We start from the raw sequence: 16,562 nt of genomic DNA, 5'->3' as shown, positions 1-16,562 counted from the left end.
CCTTGAGATCCCAGCCGTCCTTGTTATCAACGGCCGAACGGCTACTCAGCCTCAGGGAGCAGCCGTGAAGAACCAAGGACCTTCTGCATGAAGTCATGCATCAGTCTCTGACTGAAAATGAAAAAGTACAGGAGTGGCGGGAGAGTGAAAGGAGGGTCTGGCAGGAGAATGCAGATCGCCGGCAACAAGCCATGAAGCGGCTCCTAAGCATCATGGAGCACCAAGCGGACTCAATGCAGGCGCTCGTAGCACTGCATGGAGCAGATCTGCGCCTGCCCCCCCGTCCCCCGCAGCCCCTGTCCCAAAACTCTTTCCCTTGCGCACCTGTGTCACCACCAGCCCACTTTCCACAACATCCGGCTTCTTATCTCCACCAGCTGCCTCCGTCACCTTTACCTTCACCGTCCACCCATTCAAACGCCAACCCTTACCCACTGCACTCAACCCCCATCCCCATGCAGTTTAGCCAGCCTGAAGTGCACCACACAGACAGGAAGGCTGAATATGATACCGGGACATACGCAAATCTGGGATTGTTCCGTTCCCCACCCCATGCCCTTCCCTCCTCCCACACAGTACAGATGTGTCATGCCGTGTTTGTTTCTCCAGCAGTTGTGTTTCTTTTCAATAAATTATTTTTTTGGTTTTGGAAACATTCTTTATTGCATTAATTAAAAGCAAGCAGAGCCCAAGAAAGCAACAGGCACTGCTAGTCAGTGCATCATACGTAGCAAACACAGATGCCTACTAGCATTACAACCACTGCACTCCCGTGCAGGGCACCAGACATTACTGGCTTTCAGCATCGAATTGCTGCCTCAAGGCATCCCTAATCCTTGCGGCCCCGCGCTGTGCCCCTCTATTAGCCCTGGTGTCTAGCTGTTCAAATTCAGCTGCCAGGCACGGAACCTAAGTGGTCCATGCCGGAGTGATCTTTCACCCTTCCCTTCCCAAATGTTATGGAGGGTACAGCACGCGGCGATAACCATAGGGATGTTGTCATTGGCCAGGTCCAGCTTCCCATATAGACATCAACAGTGGGCCTTTAAACGGTCAAAATAACACTCAACAGTCATTCTGCACTAACTCAATCTGTTGTTGAACTGCTCCTTGCTGCTGTCAAGGCTCCCTGTGTAGGGTTTCATGAGCCATGGCATTAAAGGGTAGTCTGGGTCTCCAAGGATCACAATGGGCATTTCGACTTTCCCTACAGTGATCTTCTGGTCCAGGAAGAAAGTCCCAGCTTGCAGCTTCCTGAACAGGCCCATGTTCCGAAAGATGCGTGCGTCATGCACCTTTCCGGACCAACCTGCGTTAATGGCCGTGAAACGCCCACGGTAATCCACAATGTACTCGGAGGCTAGGTGTCTGGTGCCAGAATTGGAATATGCGTGCCATCTATCCCCCCTCCGCAATTAGGGAAGTCCATTTGTGCAAACCCATCCACAATGTCACGCACGTTGCCCAGAGTCACGGTTCTTCTGAGCAGGATGTGATTAATGGCCCTGCACACTTCCATCAACACGACTCCAACGGTAGACTTGCCCACTCTGAACTGGTTAGCTACCGATCTGGAGTAGCCAGCTTCCAGATTGGGATCACCACACGCTTCTCCACCGGCAGGGCGGCTCTCAATCTCTTGTCTTTGTGCTGCAGGATGGGGGCGAGCTCAGCACACAGTCCCATGAGAGTGGCTTTCCTCATCCGAAAGTTCTGCAGCCACTGCTCGTCATCCCAGACTTGCATGACGATGTGATCCCACCACTCGGTGCTTGTTTCCCGAGCCCAAAAGCAGCGTTCCACGGTGATCAGCATGTCCGTGAATGCCACATGGAATCTCGTGTCGTATGTGTTATGCGTGTCGACCTCTTCGTCGGACTCCTCACTGTCACTTTGTAGTTTAAGGAATAACTCGACTGCCATTCATGATGTGCTGGCGAGACCCATCAGCATATTCCTGAACAGTTTGGGATCCATTCCAAGACAGAGCGCGCTGTACAAAAACCATTAAAAGATGGCGCCAAATGCAGAAGGAAGCGAACGGACTGCTGGGATGCGAAGCGATGCACAATGGGGCATTAGGACAGGACCCAGGATGCCCCGCGGCCCCCCTCCCCCTTCCAACCTGCCTCAGTGTCAGAATGGGAAGAGGTGCTCTGTGGGATAGATGCCCATAATGCACTGCTCCAAAAGCCGCCGCAAGTGCCACAAATGTGGCCATGCCCCTGAGGCTGGAGCTGACAGTGTGAACAGCTTTCCCTGCTGCTGCCTCTGAGGGCAGGTTTAACTCCAGGCGCCCTACAGCTGCAAGTGTAGACGTAGCCTTAGATTACTTAAGGAACTAGCTGAATCGATCTCTGAACAATAAACAGTTATCTTCAAGAACTTATGGAGGATGGATGGGGTCCCAGAGAACTGGAGAAAGGCAAACATCATATCTATCTTTAAAAAGGGGAACAAGGACAACCCAGGGAATTATAGACCAGTCAACTAACTTTAGCACCCAAAAAGATAATGGAGTAAATAATCAATCAATTTGTAAGCACCTAGAAGAAAATAAATGGATAAGTAACAGTCAACATGGATTTGTCAAGAACAAATCATGCCAAACCAATCTATTTTTCCTTCTTTGACAGGGTTACTGGCCTAGTGAATGGGGAGAAGGAGCAGAAAAGATATGTCTTGATTTTAGTAAGGCATATGACTAGTCACCGCATGACATTCTGATAAGCAAACTAGGGAAATGTGATCAAGATTAAATTACTGTAAGGTGGGTGCACAACTGGTTGTAAAACCATACTCAGAATAATTATGAATGCTTCACTGTGAAATTGGGAGATGCATATCTAGTGGGGTCCTGCAGAGGTCAGTCGTAGGTTTAGTACTATTCATAGATTCATAGATATTTAGGTCAGAAGGGACCATTATGATCATCTAGTCTGACCTCCTGCACAACGCAGGCCACAGAATTTCACCCACCACTCCAAAACCATGTTATCCCATCATACCATCTCCTCCATAAACTTATCGAGTTTAATCTTAAAGCCAGATAGATCTTTTGCCCCCACTGCTTCTCTTGGAAGGCTGTTCCAAAACTTCACTCCTCTGATGGTTAAAAACCTTCGTCTAATTTCTAGTCTAAATTTCCTAGTGGCCAGTTTATATCCATTTGTTCTTGTGTCCACATTGGTACTGAGCTTAAATAATCCCTCTCCCTCTCTGGTATTTATCCCTCTGATATATTTATAGAGAGCAATCATATCTCCCCTCAACCTTCTTTTAGTTAGGCTAAACAAGCCAAGCTCCCTGAGTCTCCTTTCATAAGACAAGTTTTCCATTCCTCGGATCATCCTAGTAGCCCTTCTCTGTACCTGTTCCAGTTTGAATTCATCCTTCTTAAACATGGGAGACCAGAACTGCACACAGTATTCCAGGTGAAGTCTCACCAGTGCCTTGTATAACGGTACTAAAACCTCCTTATCCCTACTGGAAATACCTCTCCTGATGCATCCCAAGACCGCATTAGCTTTTTTCACAGCCATATCACATTGGCGGCTCATAGTCATCCTGTGATCAACCAATACTCCAAGGTCCTTTTCCTCCTCTGTTACTTCTAATTGATGCGTCCCTAGCTTATAACTAAAATTCTTGTTATTAATCCCTAAATGCATGACCTTACACTTCTCACTATTAAATTTCATCCTATTACTATTACTCCAGTTTACAAGGTCATCCAGATCCTCCTGTAGGGTATCCCTATCCTTCTCTGAATTGACAATACCTCCCAGCTTTGTATCATCCGCAAACTTTATTAGCATGCTCCCAGTTTTTGTGCCAAGGTCAGTAATAAAAAGATTAAATAAGATTGGTCCCAAAACTGATCCTTGAGGATTTTTCTTTAATGACTTAGATAAAGGAGTGGAGAGTATGCTTATAAAATGTGCAGATGACACCAAATTGGGAGGGGTTGCAAGTGCTCTAGAGTATAGGATTAGAATTCAAATTGAACTTCAGAACCTGGAGAAATGGTCTGAAATAAATAGGATGAATGCAAGGACAAATGCAAAGTACTAATGAACTGCACAAATACAAACTAGGAAATGATTGCCTATGGGTAGGATCCCCTGGGGGACTAACATGAAGGGGAAAGGAGTCCAGGAGAGCTGGCTGTATTTCAAGGAATCCCTGTTGAGGTTACAGGGACAAACCATCCCGATGAGTCGAAAGAATAGTAAATATGGCAGGCGACCAGCTTGGCTTAACGGTGAAATCCTAGCGGATCTTAAACATAAAAAAGAAGCTTACAAGAAGTGGAAGGTTGGACATATGACCAGGGAAGAGTATAAAAATATTGCTCGGGCATGTAGGAATGAAATCAGGAGGGCCAAATCGCACCTGGAGCTGCAGCTAGCAAGAGATGTCAAGAGTAACAAGAAGGATTTCTTCAGGTATGTTAGCAACAAGAAGAAAGTCAAGAAAAGTGTGGGACCCTTACTGAATGAGGGAGGCCACCTAGTGACAGAGGATGTGGAAAAAGCTAATGTACTCAATGCTTTTTTTGCCTCTGTCTTCACGAACAAGGTCAGCTCCCAGACTACTGCACTGGGCAGCTCAGCATGGGGAGGAGGTGACTAGCCCTCTGCGGAGAAAGAAGTGGTTTGGGACTATTTAGAAAAGCTGGACATGCACAAGTCCATGGGCCGGATGTGCTGCATCCGAGAGTGCTAAAGGAGTTGCAGAGCCATTGTCCATTATCTTTGAAAACTCATGGCGATCGGGGGAGGTCTCAGATGACTGGAAAAAGGCTAATGTAGTCCCCATCTTTAAAAAAGGGAAGGAGGAAGATCCGGGGAACTACAGGCCAGTCAGCCTCACCTCAGTCCCTGGAAAAATCATGGAGCAGGTCCTCAGGGAATCAATTCTGAAGCACTTCGAGGAGAGGAAAGTGATCAGGAACAGTCAGCATGGATTCACCAAGGGCAAGTCATGCCTGACTAATCTAATTGCCTTCTATGACGAGATAACTGGCTCTGTGGATGAGGGGAAAGCGGTGGACATGTTGTTCCTTGACTTTAGCAAAGCTTTTGACACGGTCTTCCACAGTATTCTTGCCAGCAAGTTAAAGAAGTATGGGCTGGATGAATGGACTATAAGGTGGATAGAAAGTTGGCTAGATTGTCGGGCTCAACGGGTAGCGATCAATGGCTCCATCTCTAGCTGGCAGCCGGTATCAAGTGGAGTGCCCCCAGGGTCGGTCCCCGGGCCGGTTTTGTTCAATATCTTCATAAATGATCTGGAGGATGGTGTGGATTGCACCCTCAGCAAGTTTGCAGATGACACTAAACTGGGAGGAGAGGTAGATACGTTGGAGGGTAGGGATAGGATACAGAGGGCCCTAGACAAATTGGAGGATTGGGCCAAAAGAAATCTGATGAGGTTCAACAAGGACAAGTGCAGAGTCCTGCACTTAGGATGGAAGAATCCCATGCACCGCTACAGACTAGGGACCAAATGGCTCGGCAGCAGTTCTGCAGAAAAGGACCTAGGGGTTACAGTGGACGAGAAGCTGGATATGAGTCAACAGGGTGCCCTTGTTGCCAAGAAGGCCAATGGCATTTTGGGATGTATACGTAGGGGCATTGCCAGCAGATCGAGGGACGTGATCGTTCCCCTCTATTCGACATTGGTGAGGCCTCATCTGGAGTACTGCGTCCAGTTTTGGGCCCCACACTACAAGAAGGATGTGGAAAAATTGGAAAGAGTCCAGCGGAGGGCAACAAAAATGATTAGGGGACTGGAACACATGACTTATGAGGAGAGGCTGAGGGAACTGGGATTGTTTAGTCTGCGGAAGAGAAGAATGAGGGGGGATTTGATAACTGCTTTCAACCACCTGAAAGGGGGTTCCAAAGAGGATGGCTCTAGACTGTTCTCAGTGGTAACTGGTGACAGAACAAGGAGTAATGGTCTCAAGTTGCAGTGGGGGAGGTTTAGGTTGGATATTAGGAAAAACTTTTTCACTAGGAGGGTGGTGAAACACTGGAATGCGTTACCTAGGGAGGTGGTAGAATCTCCTTCCTTGGAAGTTTTTAAGGTCAGGCTTGACAAAGCCTTGGCTGGGATGATTTGATTGGGGATTGGTCCTGCCTTGAGCAGGGGGTTGGACTAGATGACCTCCTGAGGTCCCTTCCAACCCTGATATTCTATGATTCTATGATTCTATGAAGGAGTACTGCAGAAAATGATCTGGGGGTTAGAGTGAATCATACACTAAATATGAGTCAACAAATTAATATTGTTGCAAAACAAAGTGAGCACCATTCTGGGATGTATTGGCATGCTGTCCTTTCTCCTCCAGCTCCCAGTAGCAGCTCAACCCAACAAACCTCTTCCCTGATCTGCTGCTCCTTTTTATATGGCCCTTCATAGTTAGGTCGACATAAGCTGCTTATGGTACATTTGCTACGCTTGTGAAGGGCCAGGGCATACTAGCCGAGAATGTTCACTGAGAAGGAGACCAGAATGCCAGGCACTCAAAACCAAAACTCATTCCTGGTGCCCCATCTACAGTAGAAGGCCAAGCAGTGGCAGAAGGATTCCTAGGCCTGTCCTTAGTGGAAAATCACTCTGCAGACAGTGCTGGAAGAAACATGAATAGAGCCAGGATATCTAGTGACTTCTGTGAGCGAGCATTTGGAGACTGTTTAACTGCTGAAGTACTTAGAGCAGGGGTGCAGACCCGATGTTTGTTAGATACTGGCTCAGAAGTCACCACCATTACTGAGTTGCATTTTAAAAAATATCTGAAGGACAAGGAGCTGACCATGCACAGCACACGGTTTGTACATCTAACAGCAGCTAATGGAATGGCAATCCCAGTGGTAGGGTGCCTTGACACAGACATAGAGTACCTGGGTCAGCCACTGCCAGGAAAATGCATCTTTATCCGGAAAGACAAGGTCTCCGAAGGAAATCATAGGGGAGATGGAGTCCCAGGGATTCTAGGGATGCACATCATTAGTGAGCTGAAGGAGCTACTGTTGCCAGGAGAAGGAACCAGGGGGATGAACTGTCACAGGCACTTTCAGAAGAATGCTGTGCAGAGTAGGGTACTGGCTTGAGCAGAGAGACGCCATTCCCTGGGCCCCTTGGGCAGATTGGAAATGTGAAAGTGGCTGGAAGACAGAAGGTGGCTATTCCTCCCTGGAAAGGAAAGATCCTTGATGAATGCTGCCGGGTACCAGGAAATACAGATGGATATCAAGTGCTTGTAGAGCCTGCATCTTGGGCAAGCCTCCTAATGGGTTTCAGCCAGCCAATGTACTGACAAATGCCATGAAAGGAAGAATACCAGTGAGTCTTCTAAACTCAAGTGTGAAGGCTGAGGGGTTGCATCCTCGAATTAGAGTTGCTGAGGTACACTGGCCTGAGGAAGTGATTCCTCAGGTGGAGATGACCTTTGAAAAGAATGAAGATGAGCTGCAGGTGACAAGAAGAGAGAATGAAGAACAAATTGCCAGTTGCATTTCAAGCAGAGCTCCAAGAGTTGATTCTGTCACAGATGGTTACTTAGGGCTTGTCTACACTACCACTTACTTTGGTATAATTTACGTCTCTCAGGGGTGTGAATATGCCACCCCCCTGAACGATGTAAGTTACTTCGATCTAAGCACCAGCGTGGACAGCACTGTATTGGTGGGAGAGTTTTTCCCACCGACACAGCTACAGCCTCTCATAGAGGTGGAGTTTTATGCCTCCATGAGAGCTCTCTCCCATCGGCATAGAGTGTCTTTACTAGACACACAGCTTCTAGTGTAGACTAGCCCTTAAGCATGTTGCTAGAGAAGCATCAAAAAATCTTTTCTAAGGATGAGCTGACCAATTTGGAGGCCTGGGTCAAAGGTCACCATGACAGGCTGAAGACAACCTGTGAAGTTGCTCCCAGCACAACTCAAGACACAGCCCAAAGTAGGAAGAGGACTTCTGATCACAAGACCAGTGGGGCTCTCATCAGACCGGCTGACCATGTCCTAGTTCGTAACCGTAGACACCGGGGATGTAATAAAATACAGGACAAGGGGAGTCAAATCTCCTCATTGTACTTGCTCGCAACAACCCCGATCTGCCAGTTTACACCATCCGGCCTGAATGAGGAGGTCCTGAGAGAGTAGTGCTTAGGGACCAACTAAAACATTGCACTCTTAGTCCAATTAGGGACCATAGGAGGCACAGATCAGCATGCCCCGAGGAGACTGATGCCAGTGTGAGTGTGGATCTAGTCACATAAACTGAGTCCTAAGGGGAACAGAGTAGAGCAAACCCAAACCCTGATGAAAATAGCCAGATCCCTCAAATTGACCCGGTGTTACTCGGGGACGGGGAATAGAAAATATGGGTAATAAACCACTAGTGTTAAGATGGTTCCAGGGAACTAAGAAAGGTGAACCATCCGTTAAATTTACAGATGATTATGTTATTGGTTTTGTGCATTGTATTAGTGAATGTTATCATTATAAGATAAAGAAGTGGACATAGAATGTTAAATATGTTCAATGTTTATATATATAAAATGCTTGTAAATGTTGTTAATGTGGGACCTGGATGTGCTGGTGTGGACATTTGTGGCAGAAAGGGGGAATGTACGGGGGTTGTTGGCTCTGTACTGAAACTTAGTGGAGGTTTGGCACTCTCCCGAAAGAAAGGGGAAAGGCTGAAGAGATATTAAGATCCTAAGACTGGCAGTCCCAGGGGCCAATGGGGAGAGGCCAAGGCTCTGGGTCAAACTGATTGACAGGGCAGGCAGGCCAATGAAGGAGTCAGGAGCCCAGAGGACCATCCTCCATGTGAATTGGAGCTGCCTGACCTAATCCTTCACAATTAGCTACCCCAGGACCAGAGGGAGAGGTAGCAAATTGTGACAGATGGTTGGTGCCGTCATAATTTGCTACTATGAGACCAAAGGATGGGAATGGTAAAAAATTGTGACAGGTGTACCCCCATTTGCTATAATGTACTACCCTTGGAGCAATTAGAAAGGAGGGGTAGCTAATTGTGACAGGACAGCATGGGAGTCAGTAACTGGTACTGGTAGCAAAATCTGCTTGACTTTGCCAACATGGAATTTAGTATTAGTTGTGCAAGTCTGTCTGTATTGCCGGTCTGCAGAGTCCCTTCACTGTATGCAAGGACAGTTCAGGGACTAAATGTTCTCCACAATACACTGTCTAAAGGCCAGGAGAATTTGGCCAATGCTTGCCCTAGAAAGGAAAGGGAGGTTTAAAATGGAAGGGGCTTTGAATCCTGAGTGTTCTGTAGCATTTACAATGGCAGAAATTTCCAAAACTTCTATAACCCTGACTGCCTACATAAGCTTTGTGATATTCCCGCCTCTCCTGAAGAAGCAGAAAAATCTTCTCAGTGCACTTTTAACTCACTGGTGAATGTGAGCTATGCATCCGCCTCTGGTCCCGAGCCACAGAGTATATTCAGCTTTTACACCTCTCTACTCATTGTCCGCCCTCCTTCCTTCACCACCTTCTCCTTTCTCCTGCTGTTAAACAGGGTCATACAGATTGTAATTGGGTCACAAATGACACAGGAGAAAGTTCAGTTACAGTGTTTCTTTACACTAGGTGGGGAGACTGGGTGGGGTCAGATCAGTCGGGTAAATTATTTACCAGGCACTGGGAGAAATAGCAGCGGGTGAAGATCTCATGTCTTCCTGCTTGGCAATCAGGGTATTTCCACACTGGGGAGTAACCTGCATGTCACTGAGCTGCTAACACGGTATAAACACAGTGTGGAGTGGACATCCCCATTTAATCACCAGGTTTAAAAGCCTGATTCTGCCCTTGAAGAGGGAGGAGAGTTTGGGGGCAAACAGGCTAAGGTGACTGGATTTTGCCCCGACATCTCTCTGGTGCCATGTGTGATACTGAGCTACTGGCAATCGCATGGGAGGGCCCCACATGGGGCCCAGCTGCAGCCCCCATTGATGTCAGTGGAGATTTTAACCATTCACCCAATGGGGCCGGACTGGGGCTCACAGGTTTGAATCATTGAGCTGAAGAGTGTTGATTCCCCCTCCCAGCATCAGGAACAGACAGACTATGTGGGAGGTTCCTGAGGCTAGATCTGCCAAGGACAGAAGGGAACAGGCTAAGATAAGAGAAGGGTGGGACACTGGGAGGGAGCACAAGGGGTGGGTGGGTGGCAGCAGGAGAGGAGGCCATTAGGGCAGAGTGAGAGCTTGCTCCATGAGAGGTTCTGTACCCTTATCCCTGTCCCCTGTGTGAGCCAGGATCTGCCACTATTGTTACGTTGTTCAACGTTAGATGAAGTTTTCTAACTTTTCTTCCTTCTCTTTTTAAGAATGAAACTTCCCAAGAGCCAGACAGTTAATGTCTCCCAGGCCATCACAAGCAACCGTTGACCTGATAAGGGAATGTTTTATGGTGCTACCCATATTATTTATTGCTGTAAAGTCTGAAGGTTACAACAATTCCTGCCTCCAGAGACAAGGAGCCTTTTAACACAAACTCATGTGAAGAAAAGTTAATAAATATGGAAGTGACTCATGTCCCCCTGCCCAGATCTGCTCTCACAGGAAACCTCTGCACCAGGGTTCCCTGCTCCCATGTGAATGGGCTCAGAGGTCTCTGTGGCACTCCCCCCCTCTCTCTGCAGAATGTGCTCCATGGATCCTACAGCAGATGGTGCGAGGAATGGATGGGCCAGAGCTCGGGACACCCATCGTCCTTCCCTCAGCCTAGTGGAGATTCATTGGAAAAGGCAATATCACCTGGGGCTATATGATATTTTCTACACTTTCCCATTCATAGTGGGGATCCCCCTTTATGGGGTTCCCCAGGGGCAGCTGTGATCACAGGGGACTTCCTGCTAGTGCTGCTCTGTAGGACCTGTGTTTCCAAGGAATGGCCATGGGCACTGCCCGGGGCTTAGGGCCTCCTGACTTCCTGCTGGTCCCTCAGCACCAGCCAGTTTGGGGGCAAGTCACTGGCTCAGTCTGTGGGAGAGCAGTCCCCACCCACTGACAGAGCTGTGTGAAGGGTATTCCTGTATGGGAGCCCCATGGAGACTTTCTCCAGCCGCAACCCCTCCGGCAGGTATTACCACAGCAGGGGTGTGATCCCTCCTGCTCTAGTCAGGTTCTTATACTGCACCCATCCCTGTGCACTCTGCAACCTTGTAATTTATATATTTAGTCTTTCATTAATTTTGGAAGAGTTTAAAAAAGAAAAAGAAAGCAACCTTACGGAAAAATAGAATACAAATGCAGCAATCCCAGCAATAATTTGTACAAACGATTCTGGGGAAATGCAGGGGAGATATTGAGGTATCAAACCCAGAAATCAAAGCAGCTAGAAGGACAATGATCCTTCAAAAAGGTTTCTGTTACAGAGAAGTGGCTGGGCATTGGCCCACACCGGGCTTTCACCGCTAGGGCACTGGTACAGTCGGTCAGTAATAGCACAGGACAACACATGGATGATGTCTGGTGACCTGTGTGAAGTGAGCTGTTGGGTCTTTGTCTATTTCATAGGGAACTGGAGCCCAGGTCACCTCATCCACCCTCACAATCAGCACCGATGCAGATGCTGTTTGGAGTCTCAGCAGAGAGGTGAAACAACCACTGCACAGGGAGACAGGTTTCAGAGGGGTAGCTGTGTTAGTCTGTATCAGAAAAAAAAACGAGGAGTCCTTGTGGCACCTTAGGGACTAACAAATTTATCTGGGCGTAAGCTTTCGTGGGTTATGACCCACTTCATCAGATGCATGGAGTGAAAAGTGCAGTAGGCACGTATAAATATACAGCACATGAAAAGATGGGAGTTGCCTTACCAAGTGGGGGGTCAGTGCTAACAAGGCTAATACAGTCCAATCCCTCAGACGCAGTCAAACACCTACAGGATCTCTATCAAGCATTCTTAGAACTACAATACCCACCTGGGGAAGTGAAGAAACAAATTGACAGAGCCAGACAGGTACCCAGAAGTCACCTACTACAGGACAGGGCCAACAAAGAAAGTAACAGAAAGCCACTAGCCATCACCTACAGCCCCCAACTAAAACCTCTCTAGCGCATCATCAGGGATCTACAACCTACCCTGGAGGATGACCCAACACTCTCACAGATCTTGGGAGACAGGCCAGTCCTCGCTTACAGACAGACCCCCAACCTGAAGCAAATACTCACCAGCAACTACACACCACACAACGAAACACTAAAGGTTTTTTTGGACAGGGAGAGTGACTGACTCAGATCAACTAGAGGGGGCCCTGCCCATGGGGTCTCAGCCTGTGCAGCTGCATGAAGGGAAAGTGGCCACAGACTCTCCTAAATTGTTTTATTTAATTGCACCAGGAAACCTATGAATGAAACTGATGCCTTGGAGAGGGTTTTCTCTGCCTGTCTTGGGCAGCTGCTGAGCTCCTGACAGGCTGCCGGCCCTTGTCACACTCCTCACAACCAGACCTGTGTCGGAGTTTCTCTCTAGTGCGGCAGGAAGGCTGGGCAGGTGGGTGTTACATAAACATCATTTCCTTAATTACACCTGAGCCCAGTGAATTCCTCAATTCTCAGGCTGCGGAATTCACCTCTTGCTGCAGAACTGGGCTCCAGAGTCTCCATCTGCATCTTCAATAATCACAGGTGGGATTTTCAAAGCCCCACAGAAGATTTGGAGGCCCAGCTCCCATTTGAAATTAATGGGGATTGGGCACCCAATTCATTTACTCATCGACTTCAAGGGCAGAAGGGACCATTGTGATCGTCTAGTCTGACCTCCTGCACGGCACAGGCTACAGAACCTCTCCCACCCACTCCTGTAATAGACTGCTGCTGCTGCCTGAATTCCTGAAGTCCTCAAGTCATGATTTAAAGACTTTTAAGCAATAACCTTGAAAATGAGAACAGGCAATGACTGCCTGAGTCTGCAGACAGCCTGAAACAGTAGCTCTGAGAGGAGTGAACTGCCCCAGACATCTGAGCTAAGGTCCCATGGAGGGGAGAGAAAAGAACAACAGAGAGAGAAAATGCAGCTTCTGTCTGGGGATCTGACTCTGACTCGCAGCCTCGCTGCTGGAGAATCACAGCACATGGTCTGATCAGCCACTGCGAAGACAGAGCAAACTTGTACCAGCATCTGGCTGTTTAGGTCATTGCTTTTAGTGCCTCTTTTTGGCCAGAGGCTTACAGCTATTTTGCAAAATATACAGAAGGCAAAAGGAGAGGGACTGGACAGAATAAAAATAAGGTAGGGAAGGAAAAGGACACACAGAGGTAGGGTGTGTGTGTGTGTGTGTGTGTGTGAGAGAGAGAGAGAGAGAGAGAGAGTGTCTCTTATCCCAGGTGGTATCTGGGATGTAGCCAGAGTCGGTGGAGGTGGTGATGTCACCTGGGACCCTCCCTGGCTTGGTCTGGTCAGCACATCTCTCTGGATCAGGGCTATGAAGGCCCAACAGTGTAATGGTGGATTCTGAGGTCCTAACACATGGTGCGGGGTGGCAGCCATGATGGTGAAGCTCGCTCTTTCCGGCCTACCCGGCTCCCAGTCAGCCAGCGACTGCTAATTTCCCCCCAAATTCTCTAGCAGAGGTCCCCAACGGGGAGGTGGGTGGAATAGCCCATCCCCTCATTATTTTGTTCACCAGCTAGGTCTAATTTTAGACACACCCATTGTGCTCCATTGATTTCCCATCCCACCCTCCTCATGTTTACCAGGCATGAGTTTGACACAGTCCTGGAGTTAAACCAGGAGTCTGTCTGTGGGGATTGATTCAGTCGGCCTCTCTCCCACCAGAGCCGGTGCTCGGAATAAGCTAACTAAGCAATTGCTTAGGGCCCCGAGCAGCTCAGGGGGCTTGATTTTTGGAAATAATGCAGTTAGAATTCACAGGGCTGGGTAAGGGCCACCCCCCCCCCCCCCACACACACACACTATCCCTGCTTAGGACCCCCAACGAGGTAGCACAGACTCTGTTTGCAGCTTTTCCTATCAGCACTTATTGCTATTGGCTATTGTGATATTTTATCAACTTTCTCTCACTTCTCACGGCTCAGCTCACAATTCGGGTGGTTGTGTTGCCCAATGATCACAACATTCCACAGTGAGGGAATTCAGCATTTTCCAAGATCCCACAGAATTCAGGAGGTTTGTTGCATGCAGCCAGGCACCATCTTATTTTTTGTCTCCCTGCCCTGCTGGGACCTGTTTCTAGGGGAAGAGTAGAGCAGCCAGGGCCCAGGAAAGAGGATCTGGGCCAGGCTATCTGAATAACAGCACGAGTGGAGGCCCAGGGAGTAGGGCTGGCCCACTGGAGAGCATAGAGCAAAACTCTGTCCCCCAGATAATCACTGGTTAATGTTACATCAGGGACCTGGAATGAATTAACATGGCCAGTGAGTCTAGGGGCTGCTGCAGCAGGATTCGGTCCCATTCTTTACACAGGGCTGAAGTAATTACAGAGATTCGTAGCGCACAGGACAAACAGCCTGCAGAACTGGCCGTCACCAGGCAACCTGTAGAGCTGAGGCTGCTGGCACCGAAGCTGCCCTCTCACTAGCCCTGTGGGTGTGGCAGAGGAATTTGATCTTTGTGCCTAACCGTCCTGTGAGGCGGATCCAGTCACAGTCACGTTCCAGCCTCCATCCTTCTTTCACTTTTGAAGCTGGTGGATGTGCCAAGAGAGGACGGGGCTTCCATTCAAATAAAATGCATTAACTTAATGAAAAGCTCAGGGACAGGTTGGAGTTAACCCCTGCGGCTCCCTGACCCCTCTGGCAGGATGGGTGTCACAGCCTGGGAAAGGGAACCAGTCACTGGGAGCAGGAGCTCTGCCTAGGGAGAATGGCTCTGGGTGATAGCGAAGCAGGGAGCCCCCTGGAGAGACTGGAACGGCTCAGAAACGACTCCACAGGACACCGCAGGTAGGGGGTCACTCAATGCAACCCCAGCTGAATTGCTCCCCTGGATAGTTCCAGGCTGATTAGTCAGCCGAGCTGCTGCTATCAACGGGCCTCGTTCCCGGGATTTGGGGGATAAACTGTCATTTTCCTACTGGGAACGCAGCTGTGGCTGTAGAAATGCCCACACAGATTCAGAGACCTGTCCAGTGTCTCCACTGCCAGGTTTGCGTTTGTTTGCTGTTTTGCTCTATTTACTGACAGGGGTAGGCACCGATCGCCGGTGTAATGTTCCCGTGAGGTGCTGTTGGGAGTGTGCGGGTGTTTTCATTATCAGCTCACTGCTGTGAGGCTCCAGAGCAAGAGGGTGAAAGATGGAAGGGAAACACCTGGGGCCAGATTGGGTGCAACTGATGCAGCAAGGGGGAGATTTTCTAAAGCTCCTAAGGGATTTAGGAGCATAATCCCTGTTGACCCTAACCCCTCTGTGTTTGTAAAAAGCTCCCCCTCCGAGTGTCAATTGCACCTGTCTGTGCCCACAAGGCCCTTGGCATCCTGGGGGGCCCTCACCCCAAGGGAGAGCTGGTGAGGCTGCTGCTGCCCTCAGGGGGTTTCTGGCAGGGCGGGGGCAGCTTTACCTCTCACTGGTACGCTATCAGCAGCTGCCACCGAACGCAAGTGCCCAGTGAATGACACACACTGTGACCCACCAGCCCTGCTCTAACCTACTTCCTCCCCAGTGTGGTTGCTCATTGGGCCATGCCAGCCCCTGCAGCCATCCTGGCCGAAGGCAGGTTACAGCCACTTCACCACATCACAGTCCAGACCCAGCCAGAGCTTCCATCGGTGTAACGTGGTGTGAGCCCCATGTGAAGTCAGCCCCTGTTGGAAGCCCACTGCCCTTTACAGCAAAGAAGCCCCTTGCAGGTGCTGGGGGCTGGAGAGGCCTAGGGCCACGTTTCCAAAAGAGCTCAGCTCTGAACTGCTCCCTGTGTGACAGGGCAGGTTTCCAGGGCTCTGAGCAGTTGCAGTTGGGAGGGCAGGGTGGGCGGTGACACAACTCCTTACTGGTCTGGATTGCACCCCAAAATATCACAGACACTGCAGAAACAGGTCACCAAAAAAATGATTTAGGAGCTGGAGCAAATGTCCCACAGTAGGAGACTGAAGGAGAGCAATCTGTTCACTTTAGCAAAGAGAAGACTGAGAGGTGACTTTCTGTCATGGATTCACAAGGTCTGATCTATGCCCTGGCCTTCAGCCAGTCCCTTGGGAGTGACCTTTTATTGTGCTGGAACCCACAATCCACACAATTCCACATTACTATGCGGCGGAGCAGTGCTAACTAGGTCAATTCAATGAGGGTGGATGTGGTCCACTCCCAACAGTTGATGAGAAGGTGCAAATACCAAAAGAGGGAAAATTAGTTCTTGTAGTGAGCTAGCCACTGCCAGTCTCTATTCAGACCCAGTCTGATAGTGTCAAGTTTGCATATGAATTCCAGCTATGCAGTTTCACGCTGAAGTCTGTTTCTGAAGTTTTTTTGCTGAAGTATGGCAACTTTCAAGTCTGTTACTGAGTGTCCAGGGAGATTGAAGTGCTCTCCTACTGGTTTTTGAATGTTACAGTTCTTGCA

At 48.9% G+C, this 16,562-nt stretch overlaps 2 protein-coding genes across 4 annotated transcripts in view; one reads left to right on the top strand and one right to left on the bottom strand.

Annotated features, from left to right (window-relative positions):
• Positions 1 to 16,562, bottom strand: part of LOC102945825 (zinc finger protein 436) — a 1,196,575-nt gene that overhangs the window by 89,977 nt on the left and 1,090,036 nt on the right. The window lies entirely within an intron of this gene.
• LOC102941303 (butyrophilin subfamily 1 member A1) overlaps positions 14,656 to 16,562 on the top strand; it is a 66,121-nt gene continuing 64,214 nt past the window's right edge. For both annotated transcript variants that reach the window (XM_043528772.1, XM_037913558.2), the window contains exon 1: positions 14,656 to 14,950. The gene's annotated coding sequence lies outside the window, so the exon portion shown is untranslated. The remainder of the gene's footprint in view (positions 14,951 to 16,562) is intronic.

This window comes from Chelonia mydas, chromosome 14 (assembly GCF_015237465.2).
Source record: "Chelonia mydas isolate rCheMyd1 chromosome 14, rCheMyd1.pri.v2, whole genome shotgun sequence".
Classification (NCBI taxonomy): domain Eukaryota; kingdom Metazoa; phylum Chordata; order Testudines; family Cheloniidae; genus Chelonia; species Chelonia mydas.
Note: the sequence above shows the minus strand (reverse complement) of the source record. Positions and strands in the feature narration are given on the sequence as shown.